The sequence below is a fragment of the Carassius auratus genome, unplaced genomic scaffold, assembly GCF_003368295.1.
Source record: "Carassius auratus strain Wakin unplaced genomic scaffold, ASM336829v1 scaf_tig00216951, whole genome shotgun sequence".
Taxonomy (NCBI): Eukaryota; Metazoa; Chordata; class Actinopteri; order Cypriniformes; family Cyprinidae; genus Carassius; species Carassius auratus.
In genome coordinates, this window is record NW_020528810.1 from 51,162 (window position 1) to 74,442 (window position 23,281).

A 23,281-nucleotide genomic window follows, 5' to 3' on the forward strand; every position below is an offset into this window, starting at 1 on the left:
AGATTTTGAAAAAGCATTTGATCGAGTCTCGCACCAGTACCTCTTCCAGGTTCTGGAGAAAATGGGGTTTCCAAAGAGGTTTATAGCCTGGGTGGGACTGCTGTACAAGGGAATAGTCAGCAAAATTCTAATAAATGGGCATCTTTCCAAAGCTGTGGACATACACAGTGGTGTCCGTCAGGGATGTCCTTTATCTCCTCTTCTGTATGTGGCTTGCATCGAGCCACTGGCACAGATCTTGAGAAGGGACAAATGGATCAAAGGACTGGACGTTCCTGGGACGGGGGGACTGACGGCGACCTGTGTTTTATATATGGACGACGTAACTCTTTTAGCCACAGACGTTTTATCAATACGAAGAGCACTGGACTTGACTGACTGGTACGGTCGGGCCTCGGGCGCCAAACTCAATAGAAACAAGTCCGAGGCCCAGCTCTTCGGGCCGTGGGGAGACGTGGACACAGGAGGACTTGATTTGGTTTTTAAAGACAACGATTTTAAGATTTTAGGCGTTAAATTTGATAAAGACGGGGGTGGACAGGAAAACTGGACTGACTTGTTAGGGAAAGTTAGGAAAAGACTGGGGTTTTGGGGACTAAGACAGATGACGATGGAAGGCAAGGTTTTAATTTTTAAATCTGTGATTTTACCTCTGATTTTACTTGTCTGTTCTGTTTTTAGCCCCCCTCGGTGGTTCCTGGGGAAACTGGAGAGGGCGGTGTTTTACTTCCTGTGGGGGTCCAAGTGGGAGCGCCTGAAGAGGGAGACCATCAAGAAAAGGCCGGAGAACGGTGGAAAAGGCCTCCCAGACCCCCACCTGTTTTTAGGCAGCCGCTTCACCGCCCTGCACATTAGTTATGCCACGACCCCATCCAAAGAAAACAAGACGGCTGCAATGGCGCGATTTTGGATGGGGTCTTACCTACGAACACTGAAAATTGCAAGGCTTGTCCATTGCACTCCGGCCATGCTGATCCCTGCGAATTCCCCAAATGCGGGAATCTCGACTGCATAATTTATGGTAGTGGGGGACTGCGTTCACGCTCTCCCCTGAAATTGTTGGTGAAACAAAGCAGAAGAGGTTTCTACAGTTTTTTATTTATTTTCCTTTCAGAATGGGGAGTTCTGTCACATGCGAGATTTGTGTTGTGCGCCTGTGAAACAAAGTCACTTGCGCTCTTGAAAAATCGGACCCTGGTGGGTAGTTTAGTTCGAACATAGCGCAGACCTTACTTTGAAAGTAGATTGGACTGACTGCAGCCTAGCTGTAACTGTCTCCATGTTGTTTGGTTGTCCTTTTTTTCGATTCGTATTAATTTTGTTGTCGCTTACAGCGACACCTAGTGGCCTGTCGCCGCGCCCTTTTTCACCTGGCCTCGGACTGAGCCCCTGCACAGGTGTGCCGATTTGGGTGAAGGGATCTCACTCCTTCCTGGAGTTATAGCCATTCGAGCCACCTCGGACACGCCACCTTAGCACGCTTTGAGGTCCCCTCGCCAAGGTGAATGGAAATTTCCTCTATTTTTGGATGATTATTGACACTCAGACTCCAGAGAAGCTTTCTGTGCTGATTTGGGTGGGACTGGGCCAAATACCTGGCGCCAGGTTGCAAAAGAAGGTTTTCGACAAAATCCAAAATACCCGAAAATTTCGTCAGAGCGACGGGCCAATCTGAGACCTGCGTCTCGTTCGGCTCGAGCCAAGGATTCCGGTGTCATAAGGCACGTGGCTCTGCGACCAACCGTTTGGGAGTTACGAGCCATGCCGTACTTTCCGTCAGGCCGATCGGGACGAGGCCCGGTGACGTTGTAGACAGGGGAGGGTACTACCCAGATAGCACACTTACGTCTGCAAGATGTCTGTTAAAGAACTGTTGATCTGGAAAGCATCTGCCATCTACAAACGTCTGACATACGCCTTTCAGATGTCAGTTTTATATACCTTCTAAATCATAAACATCTAAAAGACATCTAATTGACATCTATCTGACATCTAAAAGGCAGTGTTGGGGAGTAACTAGTTACATGTAACAGCATTACGTAATTTAATTACAAAATGAATGTAACTGTAATTAGTTACAGTTACGAAGAAAAAATTAGTAATTAAATTAAAGTTACTTATGAAATTTTTAACGATTACAAAGGCAATTACATTTGAATATTTACACACATCCACATACAGATTTCACTGATTTCTTTCCCAAATTGCACTGACTGTTCTGAGACATACGCCCTAATAATTTCCAGAATTTTTACAGAATTTTTTGTTTTTCCCAGTCCGCCCTTCCTGTAAATTAATGGCAAAAACATGCAGTTTCATTTAATACAAATAGGCCTACTGAAGCTTGCAGTGTTGTCAGCCTCTGCCGCCTCAATATAGGAGTACATGAGCACATAAACATCATTTCTAGAACTGCTCTGTGTCACGTCATGCATTTTACCTATCATATCATATACAAAGAGACAGCAGTTTAAAAAAACACCAATGTTTCAGGAGTTTATTATACAGGAATGACACATGCTTATTAGATAACTGTATTTGAGTTGATGTATATGTTTTTATTTATTATTATTTAATTTTCACAAATTTAGAAAAGTAATCTAAAAGTACTCAAAAGTAATTAGTTACATTACTTTAATAAAGTAATTGAAAAAGTTATACTACTATAACATTTTAAACAGGGTAACTTGTAATCTGTAACCTATTACATTTCCAAAGTAACCTTCCAAACACTGCTAAAAGGAGACGTCCAATAGACGTATTGCAGATGAGCAAACAGCCTTAAAACTACATCTTGCAGATGTAAATTCATATGTCAAATAGACGTCTCCTAGATGTATGTGTGCTATCAGGGTACCATCCCCCAGCGTTTTTAGGTCTCCCAAAACTTACCAAAGCCGAGATGGGCATCGCCGTGTCCGGCTTCCTCCCTGCTGCGTCTTAGCAGCATCGCTTCTCGGCCTTTTGGCTAAGATCACGTGGTCTGGTCGGACGGTTGAGACAGCGATCGCCTCTAGGTGGACCTTTAGGCTCGTGTGTGGCTTGTGGCACGAGTCCTCTATCCTCCAAGAGGTAAATTGACAAGCGGCTTTTAATTGGAGACGACTCGCTTTGCGAAGAATCTACTTGTTTTTAAGGTAAGAAGGTTTTATCTAATTTATTTAGTTAATTTATTGTTTGTTTTAGCCGCTGCGTGCTGGTGGTGCCTCCACCATGTCGGCTGCTCGTGCCGGCATGCGGAGGCACCACAGCGTGCGTTTTATATTCAAGGAGGTCGATGGAAAGCTTCTGGGTATGTCCCGCATGGACTTTTCCAGAAAGCTTGTTCAAAAGACCTTACATTTTAAGCCTGAAGACCTGAATTGTTTGATGACTCTGCCTCTGAACAAAGGTTTTGATTTGAGTTTTAAGACTGCTTCCCTGCTAAGTGAGTTTTGGCAAAGGTTTGAATCTGTTAAATCCCAGTTCTCTATGTTTATGGTGGAGAAACTTTCTGACAACACACTTAAAACTGTGATTGTCAGAATGTTCAATGAAACTGTGACTGGTGAAGATATATGTGTGTGGCTGGGTAGATTTTGCACTGTTCGAGGCCAGCCAGTCAAGGTGCTAGATGAAGATGGTATCTGGACATGCTCCTGGCGAATCCCCATTAAACAATGGGAGGACGCTGGGGGCTACCAGGGCCTGAAACATCTGCCCTCCATGATTGTGCTTGGAGAGAACAGAGGCTACATTCATTACCAGGGTATGCCTAAGTTATGTCGGAAATGTGGGAAATTTGGTCACTTAGCCGATGTATGCCAAGAATTAGTTTGTGGGAAGGCAAAGAAATTGGTCACGGGTTTGAACAGTGTACCAATGGCAGGCGGTGCAATCTTTGTGGAGATTCAAACCACCTCTACAGAGATTGCCCTAAAAGTTTTGCCAACAAGCTCAAAATGGCCGCCCCACATTGGCACCAAACAAACGAAGAAAGGAAAGAGGAGGCGGTCCCTGAGGTTTTGGCGGGAATTTCAAATTCCCAGCCAGCCTCAGGGATTGGGCAGGAAGGAGGAAGTGGGGCGGCCATAGGGGCGGAGTCAGATATTGAAATGGAAAAAGGCACGGAAGGAGAAGTGACCGAGGGAGAAACAAGCTCCTCCCTACAAACGGTGTCAGAGTTGGTGCAGGAATCCAGTGGGAGTGAATTTGAGTGTTCACTCCAAAATGCTCAAGTGCAAAAAAGACCTGCGGGATCTCCTCTGGTGGAAACCGAGGAGAAAAAAGCTAGGGCAGCACAGCGGCTTGATAGTTCCGATTTGGAAGATCAAGAACGCATGTGGCCCCTAGAGTCCCCAAATGAGGTATCTTTTTTGCACATCAAGCTAAGAACATCGTCGCCTAGGGAGTTACAAGAGGATTTCTCTGTAGCACCCGAGGCGTCGAGCACCTGCTCTCCAGGACCCAGTTCATCTGTGAGAAAGGAAGGGCAGGTGAAACAAGATAAAACATGATTTTAAGTATATTTTTGTAGTCTTTATGTCTTCTGTTTAAATGTCTCATACTGTTTTAACCATACTGCTCATGGCCCTCACTATCTCTACCATTAATGTAAGAAGTGTGAGGTCCACCTTACGAGCACAGAGCATTTTATCCTTTTTAAAGTGTTTTAAGTCAGATTTGTTTTTACTGCAAGAGTGTGCTCTGCCCTTTTTAAATAGTTACAGAAAGTTGGAGGAGATGTGGACCATGGGGCCCTCAATATGGAGTGGCTCCAACTTCAACAAGAATGACGGTGTCGCTATTTTAATCAACAATTCAAACATCACGGTGAAGGATAGCACTGTGGTGAGGGAAGGGCGGGCTCTTTTAGCAAACCTGACTTTTTTAGGGAGGGATTTTAAGGTTCTTAATGTGTATGGTTTTACAGAAAAAAATGACAGATATGAGCTTTTAGAAGACCTGCAGCCCCACATGTTAGGCAGGGCTCCCCTAATAGTAGCAGGGGATTTTAACTGTGTTTTATCCAAAACAGATAGGAGTAGGAGAAGATTTTAAGGTCGATAAGACATCGGTTTTATTGCAAAATTTAGTCAAGGATTTTAAGTTAGTTGACTGTTTTAAACAATTGCATCAAAGAGAGGAGGGCTTCACCTGGTTCAGTGGTGATGGCACCAGAGCCTCTCGAATTGACTATGTTTTTACAAGGGACTGCCCGCCAACCGATGCAACATTGACCCCTCCCTTTTTTTCTGATCACATGATACTGTCTTGCACCCTTTCACTTTCCATGGGTGTGACGGTAGGAGGAGGGCTGTGGAAGCTGAACTGCTCCCTATTAGAGGATGAAGAAGTGGTTAGAGAGTATAGGGAGCAGTTCAGCCAATGGCAGACCCTCCAAGACTTTTATGATACACGTGCACAGTGGTGGGAAGTGGTTAAGGACCGGACAAGACAGTTTTTTAGAAATATAGGGAAAAGGAAAAAGAACAGGGAAAGAAGACACATGATGGGGCTGCAAAAAAGACTGCAGAGATATTTTAACCTTTTAAACAGTGGATTGGATTTTACAGAAGAGATAAAAGAAGTCAAGAAAGAAATGTCAGTTTTATTCGAAGTTCAGAGTAGGGGTGTTATTTTAAGATGTAAAGAAAGAGAAATAGAAGAAGGGGAGAAATGCACAAGATACTTTTTTAAAAAAATTATTACACGGGGTGGGTCAATCTCTGCTTTGAAGACTTTTACCGGGAGGGAAGCAAGCGGCACAAAAGAGATTTTAAATGAAACTGAAAACTTTTATAATAATTTATATAGTGCAAAAGAGGCTCATAATGGGGTTTTAGAGGAAGTTTTAACCTTTTTAAATAAAAAGGTAAAGAGCCCAGATGTGCTTTTATCCCAGGATTTTACAGTTTTAGAAATTCAGAAAGCTTTAAAACATTTTAAAAAAGGGAAGTCCCCTGGCATTGACGGACTTCCCTTTGAATTTTATCTGACTTTCTGGGACATTTTAGCACACGAACTGTTGACCGTTTTTAAAGAATTTGAGACTCTTGACAGACTTCCTGACAGCTTTAGAGTAGGGATAGTTTCATTATTACATAAGAAAGGAGACAAGACTGACTTGAAAAACTGGCGACCAATCACGCTTTTAAATTTTGATTGTAAACTTTTTAGTAAGATTTTAGCAACACGCATGTCGACTGTTTTAGAGGACGTGATCCACCCGGATCAAGGTTGTGCTGTGCCCGGAAGAAAGATAACAGACAACCTAGTGCTGATTAGAGACGCCATCTGTTACGCGAGAGACAGAAATATTCGGCTAGTAGTCCTAAATTTAGATTTTGAAAAAGCATTTGATCGAGTCTCGCACCAGTACCTCTTCCAGGTTCTGGAGAAAATGGGGTTTCCAAAGAGGTTTATAGCCTGGGTGGGACTGCTGTACAAGGGAATAGTCAGCAAAATTCTAATAAATGGGCATCTTTCCAAAGCTGTGGACATACACAGTGGTGTCCGTCAGGGATGTCCTTTATCTCCTCTTCTGTATGTGGCTTGCATCGAGCCACTGGCACAGATCTTGAGAAGGGACAAATGGATCAAAGGACTGGACGTTCCTGGGACGGGGGGACTGACGGCGACCTGTGTTTTATATATGGACGACGTAACTCTTTTAGCCACAGACGTTTTATCAATACGAAGAGCACTGGACTTGACTGACTGGTACGGTCGGGCCTCGGGCGCCAAACTCAATAGAAACAAGTCCGAGGCCCAGCTCTTCGGGCCGTGGGGAGACGTGGACACAGGAGGACTTGATTTGGTTTTTAAAGACAACGATTTTAAGATTTTAGGCGTTAAATTTGATAAAGACGGGGGTGGACAGGAAAACTGGACTGACTTGTTAGGGAAAGTTAGGAAAAGACTGGGGTTTTGGGGACTAAGACAGATGACGATGGAAGGCAAGGTTTTAATTTTTAAATCTGTGATTTTACCTCTGATTTTACTTGTCTGTTCTGTTTTTAGCCCCCCTCGGTGGTTCCTGGGGAAACTGGAGAGGGCGGTGTTTTACTTCCTGTGGGGGTCCAAGTGGGAGCGCCTGAAGAGGGAGACCATCAAGAAAAGGCCGGAGAACGGTGGAAAAGGCCTCCCAGACCCCCACCTGTTTTTAGGCAGCCGCTTCACCGCCCTGCACATTAGTTATGCCACGACCCCATCCAAAGAAAACAAGACGGCTGCAATGGCGCGATTTTGGATGGGGTCTTACCTACGAACACTGAAAATTTTACCAGTGGACTTGAAAACCCCAGTGTCTTTTAACTTGCCCAAAGAGTACAGTTTTATAAAAAGTTTTTAAAGAAATACCTTTTAGAGAGTGAAGATGTCACCATTTTAACTCAACACAAGTCTCTCATCTCTGTTGTGCAGGACCGGGAACCGGTGAGTCCAGTTCCGGGCCTCACACCAAGTGAGGCCAAACAAGTTTGGCGGAACGCGGCTCACCCCGCTCTCCAGAACAGGCACAAGGACTTATCGTGGATGGTGGCTCATGAGATCCTCCCGGTCAGGGCGGTTATGCACTCCAGAGGCATGGCCAAAAACCCCATCTGCCCGCGGTCCAGCTGCAATTCCCCGGAGACCATCCACCACCTGCTCTGGGAGTGCAGCACTGCGCGGGACCTGTGGGCCAAGACCGGCCCCCTGTATTTCCCGTGCCTACCAGCGGGTGGGGCCCAGTTCGGGTACCAGCTCGCCATCCTTGGGGTGGGCCGGGGCTTGAAGGACTTGACGGCACAGAAATTTACCTCGCTCTGGCTCACCCTCAACGTCATCAAGGATGCCATCTGGGCCACCAGAAACCTGCTGGTGGGGAAGCGCGTTACGGTAACCCTCCATGCATGCGAGCTAAAGGTAACATCAATGCTGCAGGGGTACCGGACGACGATATTCGGACGGGGGGGCCGGGGTCGCACGGAGAGGGTCCCGGCAGGCACCGACCCTGGCCGCCCGTAGATGCACCCTCACCACTCTGGCTACGGGAACAGCGGGCCAGCGGGCCGGAGGAGAGGGGATCTCCGCTGAGTCCATAAAGTAGCATCTCATGTCCCTGTTCTGGAGAGTGGGGTGATGACCCACTTGATAAGGACTCACCCCCGGTCTTGCACAACAGATGATTTTTAATTGGTGTTTTTTATTGTGTTTTATCATGAAATAGGTTTTATTAACATATATATATATATATATATATATATATATATATATATACGAGGCTTGTTTGCTTTTTTTAAAATTTGTATTTTACTTTTGGAACTGACCGCACCTTTTAAACACACCTCAATAATGGACTTTTAAAAACAAGCAAAACACTGTGGTTTTAATCAAATGCTTTTTAACAATGATTGTTTCTTTCATTTTACCATGTGTAATTATTATATATTATATTGCTTGTTTTAATGTGTGATTAAAAAGAAAATGGTGTGTGAAAAAAAAAAAAATGCAAATGGAAAAAATGTAAATGGTGACAATAAAACTTCTTCGAAAGAAAAAATCTGTTCTTATCAGTTTAATATCTGATACGTCCCCCATCCGGGGACTACATATTAAATGGATTTTTAGATCACGGAGCTGGAGCCGGGGCTTGCTCCGTCCACTCCATGCATCGGCCTGGTATTGCAGTGTCTCCAGGAACGGTGTGCTTTCCCTTTTTGGGGATTGCCATTTATTGTGTCGAATAGCAGAACAAGGAATGAGAGCTGCCGTTGCAGATGCTGTGGTTTATTGCAAACTTTTTTCCTGATGTGTCCACCTGGGGTCTTGGACTCTTCCACTAACGATGCACCCACCTGAGGTCTTGAAGTCTTTCACAGACGAGGTGACGCATCGAATCAGGTGTGTTTGTTTAAAGAGAGTCATCTAAAACTGGCGTTGGGAAGCACCGGCCCATGAGCTTGGCAGTTTCCAGGCCAGTAACGGAAGGCACCCGTCCTTCCTTTCCTGGAGGGGGGGCGGAGGGCTAACCGTTGGTGAGGATGGTAGAGATGCAAATCACACCTCTGGCTGACCGCCTGGGCCTTCATACTTACCTGGCAGGGGAGACACCATGATCAAGAAGGCGGTTCACCCAGGGCGAGGCTTGTCCATTGCACTCCGGCCATGCTGACCCCTGCGAATTCCCCAAATGCGGGAATCTCGACTGCATAATTTATGGTAGTGGGGGACTGCGTTCGCGCTCTCCCCTGAAATTGTTGGTGAAACAAAGCAGAAGAGGTTTTTACAGTTTTTTATTTATTTTCCTTTCAGAATGGGGAGTTCTGTCACATGCGAGATTTGTGTTGTGCGCCTGTGAAACAAAGTCACTTGCGCTCTTGAAAAATCGGACCCTGGTGGGTAGTTTAGTTCGAACATAGCGCAGACCTTACTTTGAAAGTAGATTGGACTGACTGCAGCCTAGCTGTAACTGTCTCCATGTTGTTTGGTTGTCCTTTTTTTCGATTCGTATTAATTTTGTTGTCGCTTACAGCGACACCTAGTGGCGCAGTGTTGCAGGTGTTTTCATCTTTGTTTGATTGTCCATTTACATTACATTTTCCCTATTTTTCAGCTTACGGCGCCACCTAGTGGCCTGTCGCCGCGTCCCTTTTCGCCTGGCCTCGGACTGAGCCCCTGCACAGGTGTGCCGATTTGGGTGAAGGGATCTCACTCCTTCCTGGAGTTATAGCCATTCGAGCCACCTCGGACACGCCACCTTAGCACGTTTTGAGGTCCCCTCGCCAAGGTGAATGGAAATTTCCTCTATTTTTGGATGATTATTGACACTCAGACTCCAGAGAAGCTTTCTGTGCTGATTTGGGTGGGACTGGGCCAAATACCTGGCGCCAGGTTGCAAAAGAAGGTTTTCGACAAAATCCAAAATACCCGAAAATTTCGTCAGAGCGACGGGCCAATCTGAGACCTGCGTCTCGTTCGGCTCGAGCCAAGGATTCCGGTGTCATAAGGCACGTGGCTCTGCGACCAACCGTTTGGGAGTTACGAGCCATGCCGTACTTTCCGTCAGGCCGATCGGGACGAGGCCCGGTGACGTTGTAGACAGGGGAGGGTACTACCCAGATAGCACACTTACGTCTGCAAGATGTCTGTTAAAGAACTGTTGATCTGGAAAGCATCTGCCATCTACAAACGTCTGACATACGCCTTTCAGATGTCAGTTTTATATACCTTCTAAATCATAAACATCTAAAAGACATCTAATTGACATCTATCTGACATCTAAAAGGCAGTGTTGGGGAGTAACTAGTTACATGTAACAGCATTACGTAATTTAATTACAAAATGAATGTAACTGTAATTAGTTACAGTTACGAAGAAAAAATTAGTAATTAAATTAAAGTTACTTATGAAATTTTTAACGATTACAAAGGCAATTACATTTGAATATTTACACACATCCACATACAGATTTCACTGATTTCTTTCCCAAATTGCACTGACTGTTCTGAGACATACGCCCTAATAATTTCCAGAATTTTAACAGAATTTTTTTTTTTCCCAGTCCGCCCTTCCTGTAAATTAATGGCAAAAACATGCAGTTTCATTTAATACAAATAGGCCTACTGAAGCTTGCAGTGTTGTCAGCCTCTGCCGCCTCAATATAGGAGTACATGAGCACATAAACATCATTTCTAGATCTGCTCTGTGTCACGTCATGCATTTTACCTATCATATCATATACAAAGAGACAGCAGTTTAAAAAAACACCAATGTTTCAGGAGTTTATTATACAGGAATGACACATGCTTATTAGATAACTGTATTTGAGTTGATGTATATGTTTTTATTTATTATTATTTAATTTTCACAAATTTAGAAAAGTAATCTAAAAGTACTCAAAAGTAATTAGTTACATTACTTTAATAAAGTAATTGAAAAAGTTATACTACTATAACATTTTAAACAGGGTAACTTGTAATCTGTAACCTATTACATTTCCAAAGTAACCTTCCAAACACTGCTAAAGGGAGACGTCCAATAGACGTATTGCAGATGAGCAAACAGCCTTAAAACTACATCTTGCAGATGTAAATTCATATGTCAAATAGACGTCTCCTAGATGTATGTGTGCTATCAGGGTACCATCCCCCAGCGTTTTTAGGTCTCCCAAAACTTACCAAAGCCGAGATGGGCATCGCCGTGTCCGGCTTCCTCCCTGCTGCGTCTTAGCAGCATCGCTTCTCGGCCTTTTGGCTAAGATCAAGTATCTTGTCGGACGGTTGAGACTGCGATCGCCTCTTGGAGGTTTCCTGACTCGAGATCGTTTCATATCTTGAGTCACACAACTTCGAGAGGTATATTGAACTCTGCTGCTTCGGGCTCCAACAAGTTTTAAGGTGAGGTCTTTTAATTATTTATTTTGTTATTTATTGTTGTATTTATTGTTGTTTTAAGTTTTTAGGCTGTTGGTGCCTCCATCATGTCGGCTGCCCGTGCCGGCGTGCGGAGGCACCACAGCGTGCGTTTTTTATTTAGGCAGGTTGAGGGGAAGCTCCTGGGAATGTCCCGTATGGACTTTTCCAGGAAGCTGATCCAAAAGACCTTAGCTTTTAAATGTGACGACCTGAATTGTTTGATGACTCTGCCCTTGAACAAAGGATTTGATGTTAGTTTTAAAACCGCTTCCCTACTTAGTGACTTTTGGCAAAGGTTTGAATCCGTTAAAGCCCAGTTTTCCATGTTCACTGTTGAGAAACTTTCTGATAACACACTTAAAACTGTGATTGTCAGGATGTTCAATGAAACCGTGACTGGAGATGATATTTGTGTTTGGTTGGGTAGATTTTGCACTGTTCGAGGCCAGCCTGTCAAAGTGTTAGATGAAGATGGCATTTGGACATGCTCCTGGCGAATTCCCATTAAACAATGGGAAGACGCTGGGGGCTACCAGGGCCTGAAGCATCTGCCTTCCATGATTGTGCTCGGAGAGAACAGAGGCTACATACATTATCAAGGAATGCCCAAACTCTGCAGAAAGTGTGGAAGGTTTGGTCATCTATCTGAAGCATGCCAAGAGTTAATCTGTGGGAAGTGTAGAGAAATTGGTCACAGTTTTGATGACTGTACCAATGGCAGACGGTGCAATCTTTGTGGAGAAACAAACCATCTCTACAGAGACTGCCCTAAAAGTTTTGCCAACAAGCTAAAAATGGCCGCCCCACATGGGCAACAAACGAAGGAACAAAGGAGAGAGGAGGCGGTCCCTGAGGTTTTGGCGGGAATTTCAAATTCCCAGCCGGCCTCAGGGATTGGGCAGGAAGGAGGAAGTGGGGCGGCCACAGGGGCGGAGGCAACGGAACAGGAAATGGTAATGGAAGGAAAGGAAAGTGAGGAAGAATCACTGGTAACAGTTTCGGATGGGGTGGAAGAATCCACCGGGAGTGAGACAGAGTGTTCACTCCCTAATGCTCAGGTGCAAAAAAGACCTGCGGGGTCTCCTCTGATTGTAACGGAGGAGAAAAAATCTAGGGCAGCATATAAGCTCGATAGTTCCGATTCGGTAGATCTGGAGCGCATGTGGCCCCTAGAGTCCCCAAATGAGGTTTCCTTTTTGCACATTAAGCTAACAGCATCATCGCCAAAGGAGCCACAAGAGGTTCCCTCTGTGGCCTCTGAAGCGACAGGCATTTGCCCTCCAGACCTCAGCTCATCTGGGGAAAAGGAAAGACAAATGCTACAAGATGTAACATGATTTTAATCATATTTTTGTAGTCTTTTTCTTGTCTTCTGTTTTAAATGCCTCATACCTTTTTAACCCTACTGCTCATGGCCCTCACCATCTCTACTATCAATGTCAGAAGTGTGAGGTCCACCATTAGAGCACAGAGTATTTTGTCCTTTTTAAAATCTTTTAAGTCAGATTTGTTTTTATTACAAGAGTGTTCTCTGCCCTTTTTAACTAGGTACACAAAAATGGAAGAGCTATGGTCCGCAGGAGCCTCCATATGGAGCGGATCAAATTTTAACAAAAACGACGGAGTTGCGGTTTTAATTAATAATCCTAACATCTTGGTGAAGGGCAGCACTGTGGTGAGGCAAGGCCGGGCACTTTTAGTAAATCTGACCTTTTTAGACAGGGATTTTAATGTTCTTAATGTATATGGTTTTACGGAAAAGAACGAAAGATATGAGCTTTTAGAAGACTTGCAACCCCACATGCTAGGTAGGGCTCCCCTAATGGTAGCAGGGGATTTTAATTGTGTTTTATCTAAAACAGACAGGAAAAAGGGTAGGGGAGGATTTTAGAGTGGACAAAACGTCGGTTTTATTGCAGGGTTTAGTCAGAGATTTTTAATTTAGTCGACTGTTTTTAAAATTTTGCATCAAAGAGAGGAGGGCTTCACCTGGTTCAGTTGGTGACGGTACCAAAGCCTCTCGAATCGACTACGTGTTTATGACTCTGCCCTTGAACAAAGGATTTGATGTTAGTTTTAAACCGCTTCCCTACTTAGACTTTTGGCAAAGGTTTGAATCAGTTAAAGCCCAGTTTCCATGTTCACTGTTGAGAAACTTTCTGATAACACACTTAAAACTGTGATTGTCAGGATGTTCAATGAAACCGTGACTGGAGATGATATTTGTGTTTGGTTGGGTAGATTTTGCACTGTTCGAGGCCAGCCTGTCAAAGTGTTAGATGAAGATGGCATTTGGACATGCTCCTGGCGAATTCCCATTAAACAATGGGAAGACGCTGGGGGCTACCAGGGCCTGAAGCATCTGCCTTCCATGATTGTGCTCGGAGAGAACAGAGGCTACATACATTATCAAGGAATGCCCAAACTCTGCAGAAAGTGTGGAAGGTTTGGTCATCTAGCTGAAGCATGCCAAGAGTTAATCTGTGGGAAGTGTAGAGAAATTGGTCACAGTTTTGATGACTGTACCAATGGCAGACGGTGCAATCTTTGTGGAGAAACAAACCATCTCTACAGAGACTGCCCTAAAAGTTTTGCCAACAAGCTAAAAATGGCCGCCCCACATGGGCAACAAACGAAGGAACAAAGGAGAGAGGAGGCGGTCCCTGAGGTTTTGGCGGGAATTTCAAATTCCCAGCCGGCCTCAGGGATTGGGCAGGAAGGAGGAAGTGGGGCGGCCACAGGGGCGGAGGCAACGGAACAGGAAGTGGTAATGGAAGGAGAGGAAAGTGAGGAAGAGTCACTGGTAACAGTTTCGGATGGGGTGGAAGAATCCACCGGGAGTGAGACACAGTGTTCACTCCCTAATGCTCAGGTGCAAAAAAACCTGCGGGGTCTCCTCTGATTGTAACGGAGGAGAAAAAATCTAGGGCAGCATATAAGCTCGATAGTTCCGACTCGGTAGATCTGGAGCGCATGTGGCCCCTAGAGTCCCCAAATGAGGTTTCCTTTTTGCACATTAAGCTAACAGCATCATCGCCAAAGGAGCCACAAGAGGTTCCCTCTGTGGCCTCTGAAGCGACAGGCATTTGCCCTCCTGACCTCAGCTCATCTGGGGAAAAGGAAAGACAAATGCTACAAGATGTAACATGATTTTAATCATATTTTTGTAGTCTTTTTATTGTCTTCTGTTTTAAATGCCTCATACCTTTTTACCCTACTGCTCATGGCCCTCACCATCTCTACTATCAATGTCAGAAGTGTGAGGTCCACCATTAGAGCACAGAGTATTTTGTCCCTTTTAAAATCTTTTAAGTCAGATTGTTTTTTATTACAAGAGTGTTCTCTGCCCTTTTTAACTAGGTACACAAAAATGGAAGAGCTATGGTCCGCAGGAGCCTCCATATGGAGCGGATCAAATTTTAACAAAAACGACGGAGTTGCGGTTTTAATTAATAATCCTAACATCTTGGTGAAGGGCAGCACTGTGGTGAGGCAAGGCCGGGCACTTTTAGTAAATCTGACCTTTTTAGACAGGGATTTTAATGTTCTTAATGTATATGGTTTTACGGAAAAGAACGAAAGATATGAGCTTTTAGAAGACTTGCAACCCCACATGCTAGGTAGGGCTCCCTAATGGTAGCAGGGGATTTTAATTGTGTTTTATCTAAAACAGACAGGAAAGGGTAGGGAGGATTTCAGAGTGGACAAAACGTCGGTTTTATTGCAGGGTTTAGTCAGAGATTTTAATTTAGTCGACTGTTTTAAAATTTTGCAAAAGAGAGGAGGGCTTCACCTGGTGAGAGAAATTGAAGAAGGGGAAAAGTGTACCAGATATTTTTTTAAGAAAATAATAACAAGGGGTGGGGGTTTAACCAGGGTTAAAACAGGGGATAGGGAGGTTAACACAACAAAAGAGATTTTAGAGGATGTGGAAAAATTTTATGGGGCTTTATATAGTTTTAAAAAGGTACACTCAGACACCGTAAAAGAAGTTTTAAATTTTGTTGAGAAAAAGGGTCGACTGTCAAAATGAGATTTTAGCCCAAGATTTGAACATTTTAGAAACCCAAAAAGCTCTTGGAGGTTTTAAAAAGGGAAGTCCCCAGGAGTGGATGGACTTCCCCTGGAGTTTTATCTAACATTTTGGGACATTTTAGGACAAGAGCTTTTGACAGTTTTTAAAGAGTTTGAGACCCTCGACAGACTTCCAGACAGTTTTAGAATAGGGATAGTTTCTTTACTTCACAAAAAAGGTGACCGGACTGACTTAAAAAACTGGAGACCCATAACACTTTTAAATTTCGATTATAAACTTTTTAGCAAAGTTTTAGCAACACGCATGTCAACTGTTTTAGAGGACGTGATTCACCCGGATCAAGCTTGTTCTGTGCCCGGAAGAAAGATAACAGACAACCTAGTGCTGATTAGAGACGCCATCTGTTACGCGAGAGACAGAAATATTCGGCTAGTAGTCCTAAATTTAGATTTTGAAAAAGCATTTGATCGAGTCTCGCACCAGTACCTCTTCCAGGTTCTGGAGAAAATGGGGTTTCCAAAGAGGTTTATAGCCTGGGTGGGACTGCTGTACAAGGGAATAGTCAGCAAAATTCTAATAAATGGGCATCTTTCCAAAGCTGTGAACATACACAGTGGTGTCCGTCAGGGATGTCCTTTATCTCCTCTTCTGTATGTGGCTTGCATCGAGCCACTGGCACAGATCTTGAGAAGGGACAAATGGATCAAAGGACTGGACGTTCCTGGGACGGGGGACTGACGGCGACCTGTGTTTTTATATATGGACGACGTAACTCTTTTAGCCACAGACGTTTTATCAATACGAAGAGCACTGGACTTGACTGACTGGTACGGTCGGCCTCGGGCGCCAAACTCAATAGAAACAAGTCCGAGGCCCAGCTCTTCGGGCCGTGGGGAGACGTGGACACAGGAGGACTTGATTTGGTTTTTAAAGACAACGATTTTAAGATTTTAGGCGTTAAATTTGATAAAGACGGGGGGTGGACGGGAAAACTGGACTGACTTGTTAGGGAAAGTTAGGAAAAGACTGGGGTTTTGGGGACTAAGACAGATGACGATGGAAGGCAAGGTTTTAATTTTTAATCTGTGATTTTACCTCTGATTTTACTTGTCTGTTCTGTTTTTAGCCCCCCCGGTGGTTCCTGGGGAAACTGGAGAGGGCGGTGTTTTACTTCCTGTGGGGGTCCAAGTGGGAGCGCCTGAAGAGGGAGACCATCAAGAAAAGGCCGGAGAACGGTGGAAAAGGCCTCCCAGACCCCCACCTGTTTTTAGGCAGCCGCTTCACCGCCCTGCACATTAGTTATGCCACGACCCCATCCAAAGAAAACAAGACGGCTGCAATGGCGCGATTTTGGATGGGGTCTTACCTAACGAACACTGAAATGGGTTATGTCCCGCATGGACTTTTCCAGAAAGCTTGTTCAAAAGACCTTACATTTTAAGCCTGAAGACCTGAATTGTTTGATGACTCTGCCTCTGAACAAAGTTTTGATTTAAGTTTTAAGACTGCTTCCCTGCTAAGTGAGTTTTGGCAAAGGTTTGAATCTGTTAAATCCCAGTTCTCTATGTTTATGGTGGAGAAACTTTCTGACAACACACTTAAAACTGTGATTGTCAGAATGTTCAATGAAACTGTGACTGGTGAAGATATATGTGTGTGGCTGGGTAGATTTTGCACTGTTCGAGGCCAGCCAGTCAAGGTGCTAGATGAAGATGGTATTTGGACATGCTCCTGGCGAATCCCCATTAAACAATGGGAGGACGCTGGGGGCTACCAGGCCTGAAACATCTGCCCTCCATGATTGTGCTTGGAGAGAACAAGAGGCTACATTCATTACCAGGGGTATGCCTAAGTTATGTCGGAAATGTGGGAAATTTGGTCACTTAGCCGATGTATGCCAAGAATTAGTTTGTGGAAGTGCAAAGAAATTGGTCACGGGTTTGAACAGTGTACCAATGGCAGGCGGTGCAATCTTTGTGGAGATTCAAACCACCTCTACAGAGATTGCCCTAAAAGTTTTGCCAACAAGCTCAAAATGGCCGCCCCACATTGGCACCAAACAAACGAAGAAAGGAAAGAGGAGCGGTCCCTGAGGTTTTGGCGGGAATTTCATTTCCCAGCCAGCCTCAGGGATTGGGCAGGAAGGAGGAAGTGGGCGGCCATAGGGGCGGAGTCAGATATTGAAATGGGAAAAGGCACAGAAGGAGAAGTGACCGAGGAGAAGAAACAAGCTCCTCCCTACAAACGGGGTGTCAGAGTTGGTACAGGAGTCCAGTGGGAGTGAATTTGAGTGTTCACTCCCAAATGCTCAAGTGCAAAAAAGACCTGCGGATCTCCTCTGGTGGAAACCGAGGAGAAAAAAGCTAGGGCAGCACAGCGGCTTGATAGTTCCATTTGAAGATCAAGAACGCATGTGGCCCTAGAGTCCCAAATGAGGTATCTTTTTTGCACATAGCTAAGAACATCGTCGCCTAGGGAGTTACAAGAGGATTTCTCTGTAGCACCCGAGGCGTCGAGCACCTGCTCTCCAGGACCAGTTCATCTGTGAGAAAGGAAGGCAGGTAACAAGATAAAACATGATTTTAAGTATAATTTTTGTAGTCTTTATGTCTTCTGTTTAAATGTCTCATACTGTTTTACCATACTGCTCATGGCCCTCACTATCTCTACCATTAATGTAAGAAGTGTGAGGTCCACCTTACGAGCCCAGAGCATTTTATCCTTTTTAAAGTGTTTTAGTCAGATTTTGTTTTTACTGCAAGAGTGTGCTCTGCCCTTTTTTAAATAGTTACAGAAAGTTGGAGGAGATGTGACCATGGGGCCCTCAATATGGAGTGGCTCCAACTTCAACAAGAATGACGGTGTCGCTTTTTAATCAACAATTCAAACATCACGGTGAGGGATAGCACTTTTGTGAGGAGGGCGGGCTCTTTTAGCAACCTGACTTTTTTAGGGAGGGATTTTAAGGTTCTTAATGTGTATGGTTTTACAGAAAAAATGACAGATATGAGCTTTTAGAAGACCTGCAGCCCCACATGTTAGGCAGGGCTCCCTAATAGTAGCAGGGGATTTTAACTGTGTTTTATCCAAAACAGATAGGAAGAGAGTAGGAGAAGATTTTTAAGGTCGATAAGACATCGGTTTTATTGCAAAATTTAGTCAAGGATTTTAAGTTAGTTGACTGTTTTAAAACAATTGCATCAAAGAGAGGAGGGCTTCACCTGGTTCAGTGGTGATGGCACCAGAGCCTCTCGAATTGACTATGTTTTTTACAAGGGACTGCCCGCCAACCGATGCAACATTGACCCCTCCCTTTTTTCTGATCACATGATACTGTCTTGCACCCTTTCACTTTCCATGGGTGTGACGGTAGGAGGAGGGCTGTGGAAGCTGAACTGCTCCCTATTAGAGGATGAAGAAGTGGTTAGAGAGTATAGGGAGCAGTTCAGCCAATGGCAGACCCTCCAAGACTTTTATGATACACGTGCACAGTGGTGGGAAGTGGTTAAGGACCGGACAAGACAGTTTTTTAGAAATATAGGGAAAAGGAAAAAAGAACAGGGAAAGAAGACACATGATGGGGCTGCAAAAAGACTGCAGAGATATTTTAACCTTTTAAACAGTGGATTGGATTTTACAGAAGAGATAAAAGAAGTCAAGAAAGAAATGTCAGTTTTATTCGAAGTTCAGAGTAGGGGTGTTATTTTAAGATGTAAAGAAAGAGAAATAGAAGAAGGGAGAAATGCACAAGATACTTTTTAAAAAAATTATTACACGGGGTGGGTCAATCTCTGCTTTGAAAACTTTTACCGGGAGGGAAGCAAGCGGCACAAAAGAGATTTTAAATGAAACTGAAAACTTTTATAATAATTTATATAGTGCAAAAGAGGCTCATAATGGGTTTTAGAGGAAGTTTTAACCTTTTTAAATAAAAGGTAAAGAGCCCAGATGTTGCTTTTATCCCAGGATTTTACAGTTTTAGAAATTCAGAAAGCTTTAAAACATTTTAAAAAAGGGAAGTCCCCTGGCATTGACGGACTTACCTTTGAATTTTTATCTGACTTTCTGGGACATTTTTAGCACACGAACTGTTGACGCGTTTTTAAAGAATTTGAAGACTCTTGACAGACTTCCTGACAGCTTTAGAGTAGGGAAGTTTTCATTATTACATAAAAAGGAGACAAGACTGACTTGAAAAAACTGGCGACCAATCACGCTTTTAATTTTGATTGTAAACTTTTTAAGTAAGATTTTAGCAACACGCATGTCGACTGTTTTAGAGGACGTGATCCACCCGGATCAAGCTTGTGCTGTGCCCGGAAGAAAGATAACAGACAACCTAGTGCTGATTAGAGACGCCATCTGTTACGCGAGAGACAGAAATATTCGCTAGTAGTCCTAAATTTAGATTTTGAAAAAGCATTTGATCGAGTCTCGCACCAGTACCTCTTCCAGGTCTGGAGAAAATGGGGTTTCCAAAGAGGTTATAGCCTGGGTGGGACTGCTGTACAAGGGAATAGTCAGCAAAATTCTAATAAATGGGCATCTTTCCAAAGCTGTGAACATACACAGTGGTGTCCGTCAGGGATGTCCTTTATCTCCTCTTCTGTATGTGGCTTGCATCGAGCCACTGGCACAGATCTTGAGAAGGGACAAATGGATCAAGGACTGGACGTTCCTGGGACGGGGGGACTGACGGCGACCTGTTTTATATATGGACGACATAACTCTTTTAGCCACAGACGTTTTATCAATACGAAGAGCACTGGACTTGACTGACTGGTACGGTCGGGCCTCGGGCGCCAAACTCAATAGAAACAAGTCCGAGGCCCAGCTCTTCGGGCCGTGGGGAGACGTGGACACAGGAGGACTTGATTTGGTTTTTAAAGACAACGATTTTAAGATTTAGGCGTTAAATTTTGATAAAGACGGGGTGGACGGGAAAACTGGACTGACTTGTTAGGGAAAGTTAGGAAAAGACTGGGGTTTTGGGGACTAAGACAGATGACGATGGAAGGCAAGGTTTTAATTTTTAAATCTGTGATTTTACCTCTGATTTTACTTGTCTGTTCTGTTTTTAGCCCCCCTCGGTGGTTCCTGGGGAAACTGGAGAGGGCGGTGTTTTACTTCCTGTGGGGTCCAAGTGGGAGCGCCTGAAGAGGGAGACCATCAAGAAAAGGCCGAGAACGGTGGAAAAGGCCTCCCAGACCCCCACCTGTTTTTAGGCAGCCGTTTCACCGCCCTGCACATTAGTTATGCCACGACCCCATCCAAAGAAAACAAGACGGCTGCAATGGCGCGATTTTGGATGGGGTCTTACCTACGAACACTGAAAATTTTACCAGTGGACTTGAAAACCCCAGTGTCTTTTAACTTGCCCAAAGAGTACAGTTTTATAAAAAGTTTTTAAAGAAATACCTTTTAGAGAGTGAAGATGTCACCATTTTAACTCAACACAAGTCTCTCATCTCTGTTGTGCAGGACCGGGAACCGGTGAGTCCAGTTCCGGGCCTCACACCAAGTGGAGCCAAACAAGTTTGGCGGAACGCGGCTTCACCCCGCTCTCCGAGAAACAGGCACAAGGACTTATCGTGGATGGTGGCTCATGAGATCCTCCCGGTCAGGGCGGTTATGCACTCCAGAGGCATGGCCAAAAACCCCATCTGCCCGCGGTCCCGCTGCAATTCCCCGGAGACCGTCCACCACCTGCTCTGGGAGTGCAGCACTGCGCGGGACCTGTGGGCCAAGACCGGCCCCTGTATTTCCCGTGCTACCAGCGGGTGGGGCCCAGTTCGGGTACCAGCTCGCCATCCTTGGGGTGGGCCGGGGCTTGAAGGACTTGACGGCACAGAAATTACCTCGCTCTGGCTCACCCTCAACGTCATCAAGGAATGCCATCTGGGCCACCAGAAACCTGCTGGTGGGGAAAGCGCGTTACGGTAACCCTCCATGCATGCGAGCTAAAGGTAACATCAATGCTTGCAGGGGTACCGACGACGATATTCGGACGGGGGGGCCGGGGTCGCCGGAGAGGGTCCCGGCAGGCACCGACCCTGGGCCGCCCGTAGATGCACCCTCAACCACTCTGGCTACGGGAACAGCGGGCCAGCGGGCCGGAGGAGAGGGGATCTCCGCTGAGTCGCATAAAGTAGCATCTCAATGTCCCTGGTTCTGGAGAGTGGGGTGATGACCCACTTGATAAGGACTCACCCCCGGTCCTCTTGCACAACAGATGATTTTTAATTGGTGTTTTTTATTGTTTTATCATGAAATAGGTTTATTAACATTATATATATTTATATATATTACGAGCTTGTTTGCTTTTTTTTAAATTTGTATTTTACTTTTGGAACTGACCGCAACCTTTTAAACACACCTCAATAATGGACTTTTAAAAACAAGCAAAACACTGTGGTTTTAATCAAATGCTTTTTTAAACAATGATTGTTTCTTTCATTTTACCATGTGGTATTTATTATATATTATTGCTTGTTTTAATGTGTTGATTAAAAGAAAATGGTGTGTGAAAAAGAAAAAATGCAAATGGAAAAAATGTAAATGGTGACAATAAAACTTTTTCGAAAGAAAAAAATCTGTTCTTTATCAGTTTTAATATCTGATACGTCCCCCATCCGGGGACTACATATTAAATGGATTTTTAGATCACGGAGCTGGAGCCGGGGCTTGCTCCGTCCACTCCATGCATCGGCCTGGTATTGCAGTGTCTCCAGGAACGGTGTGCTTTCCCTTTTTGGGGATTGCCATTTATTGTGTCGAATAGCAGAACAAGGAATGAGAGCTGCCGTTGCAGATGCTGTGGTTTATTGCAAACTTTTTTCCTGATGTGTCCACCTGGGGTCTTGGACTCTTCCACTAACGATGCACCCACCTGAGGTCTTGAAGTCTTTCACAGACGAGGTGACGCATCGAATCAGGTGTGTTTGTTTAAAGAGAGTCATCTAAAACTGGCGTTGGGAAGCACCGGCCCATGAGCTTGGCAGTTTCCAGGCCAGTAACGGAAGGCACCCGTCCTTCCTTTCCTGGAGGGGGGCGGAGGGCTAACCGTTGGTGAGGATGGTAGAGATGCAAATCACACCTCTGGCTGACCGCCTGGGCCTTCATACTTACCTGGCAGGGGAGACACCATGATCAAGAAGGCGGTTCACCCAGGGCGAGGCTTGTCCATTGCACTCCGGCCATGCTGACCCCTGCGAATTCCCCAAATGCGGGAATCTCGACTGCATAATTTATGGTAGTGGGGGACTGCGTTCGCGCTCTCCCCTGAAATTGTTGGTGAAACAAAGCAGAAGAGGTTTTTACAGTTTTTTATTTATTTTCCTTTCAGAATGGGGAGTTCTGTCACATGCGAGATTTGTGTTGTGCGCCTGTGAAACAAAGTCACTTGCGCTCTTGAAAAATCGGACCCTGGTGGGTAGTTTAGTTCGAACATAGCGCAGACCTTACTTTGAAAGTAGATTGGACTGACTGCAGCCTAGCTGTAACTGTCTCCATGTTGTTTGGTTGTCCTTTTTTTCGATTCGTATTAATTTTGTTGTCGCTTACAGCGACACCTAGTGGCCTGTCGCCGCGCCCTTTTTCACCTGGCCTCGGACTGAGCCCCTGCACAGGTGTGCCGATTTGGGTGAAGGGATCTCACTCCTTCCTGGAGTTATAGCCATTCGAGCCACCTCGGACACGCCACCTTAGCACGCTTTGAGGTCCCCTCGCCAAGGTGAATGGAAATTTCCTCTATTTTTGGATGATTATTGACACTCAGACTCCAGAGAAGCTTTCTGTGCTGATTTGGGTGGGACTGGGCCAAATACCTGGCGCCAGGTTGCAAAAGAAGGTTTTCGACAAAATCCAA

General features: G+C 44.8%; 2 non-coding genes and 3 pseudogenes across 2 annotated transcripts; all 5 read left to right on the forward strand.

Moving 5' to 3' along the window:
- The first annotated feature begins 878 nt into the window (after window positions 1-878).
- On the forward strand, window positions 879-1,053 carry LOC113099488 (uncharacterized; annotated as a pseudogene).
- Window positions 1,054-8,502: 7,449 nt separating this feature from the next.
- On the forward strand, window positions 8,503-8,677 carry LOC113099503 (uncharacterized; annotated as a pseudogene).
- Window positions 8,678-9,051: 374 nt separating this feature from the next.
- On the forward strand, window positions 9,052-9,215 carry LOC113099462 (U1 spliceosomal RNA). The gene has a single exon (XR_003289430.1). It is a non-coding gene; the product is annotated as a U1 spliceosomal RNA (small nuclear RNA).
- Window positions 9,216-21,983: 12,768 nt separating this feature from the next.
- LOC113099460 (uncharacterized) lies at window positions 21,984-22,161 on the forward strand (annotated as a pseudogene).
- A 373-nt stretch (window positions 22,162-22,534) lies between these two features.
- Window positions 22,535-22,698, forward strand: LOC113099463 (U1 spliceosomal RNA). The gene has a single exon (XR_003289431.1). It is a non-coding gene; the product is annotated as a U1 spliceosomal RNA (small nuclear RNA).
- Window positions 22,699-23,281: the final 583 nt, after the last annotated feature.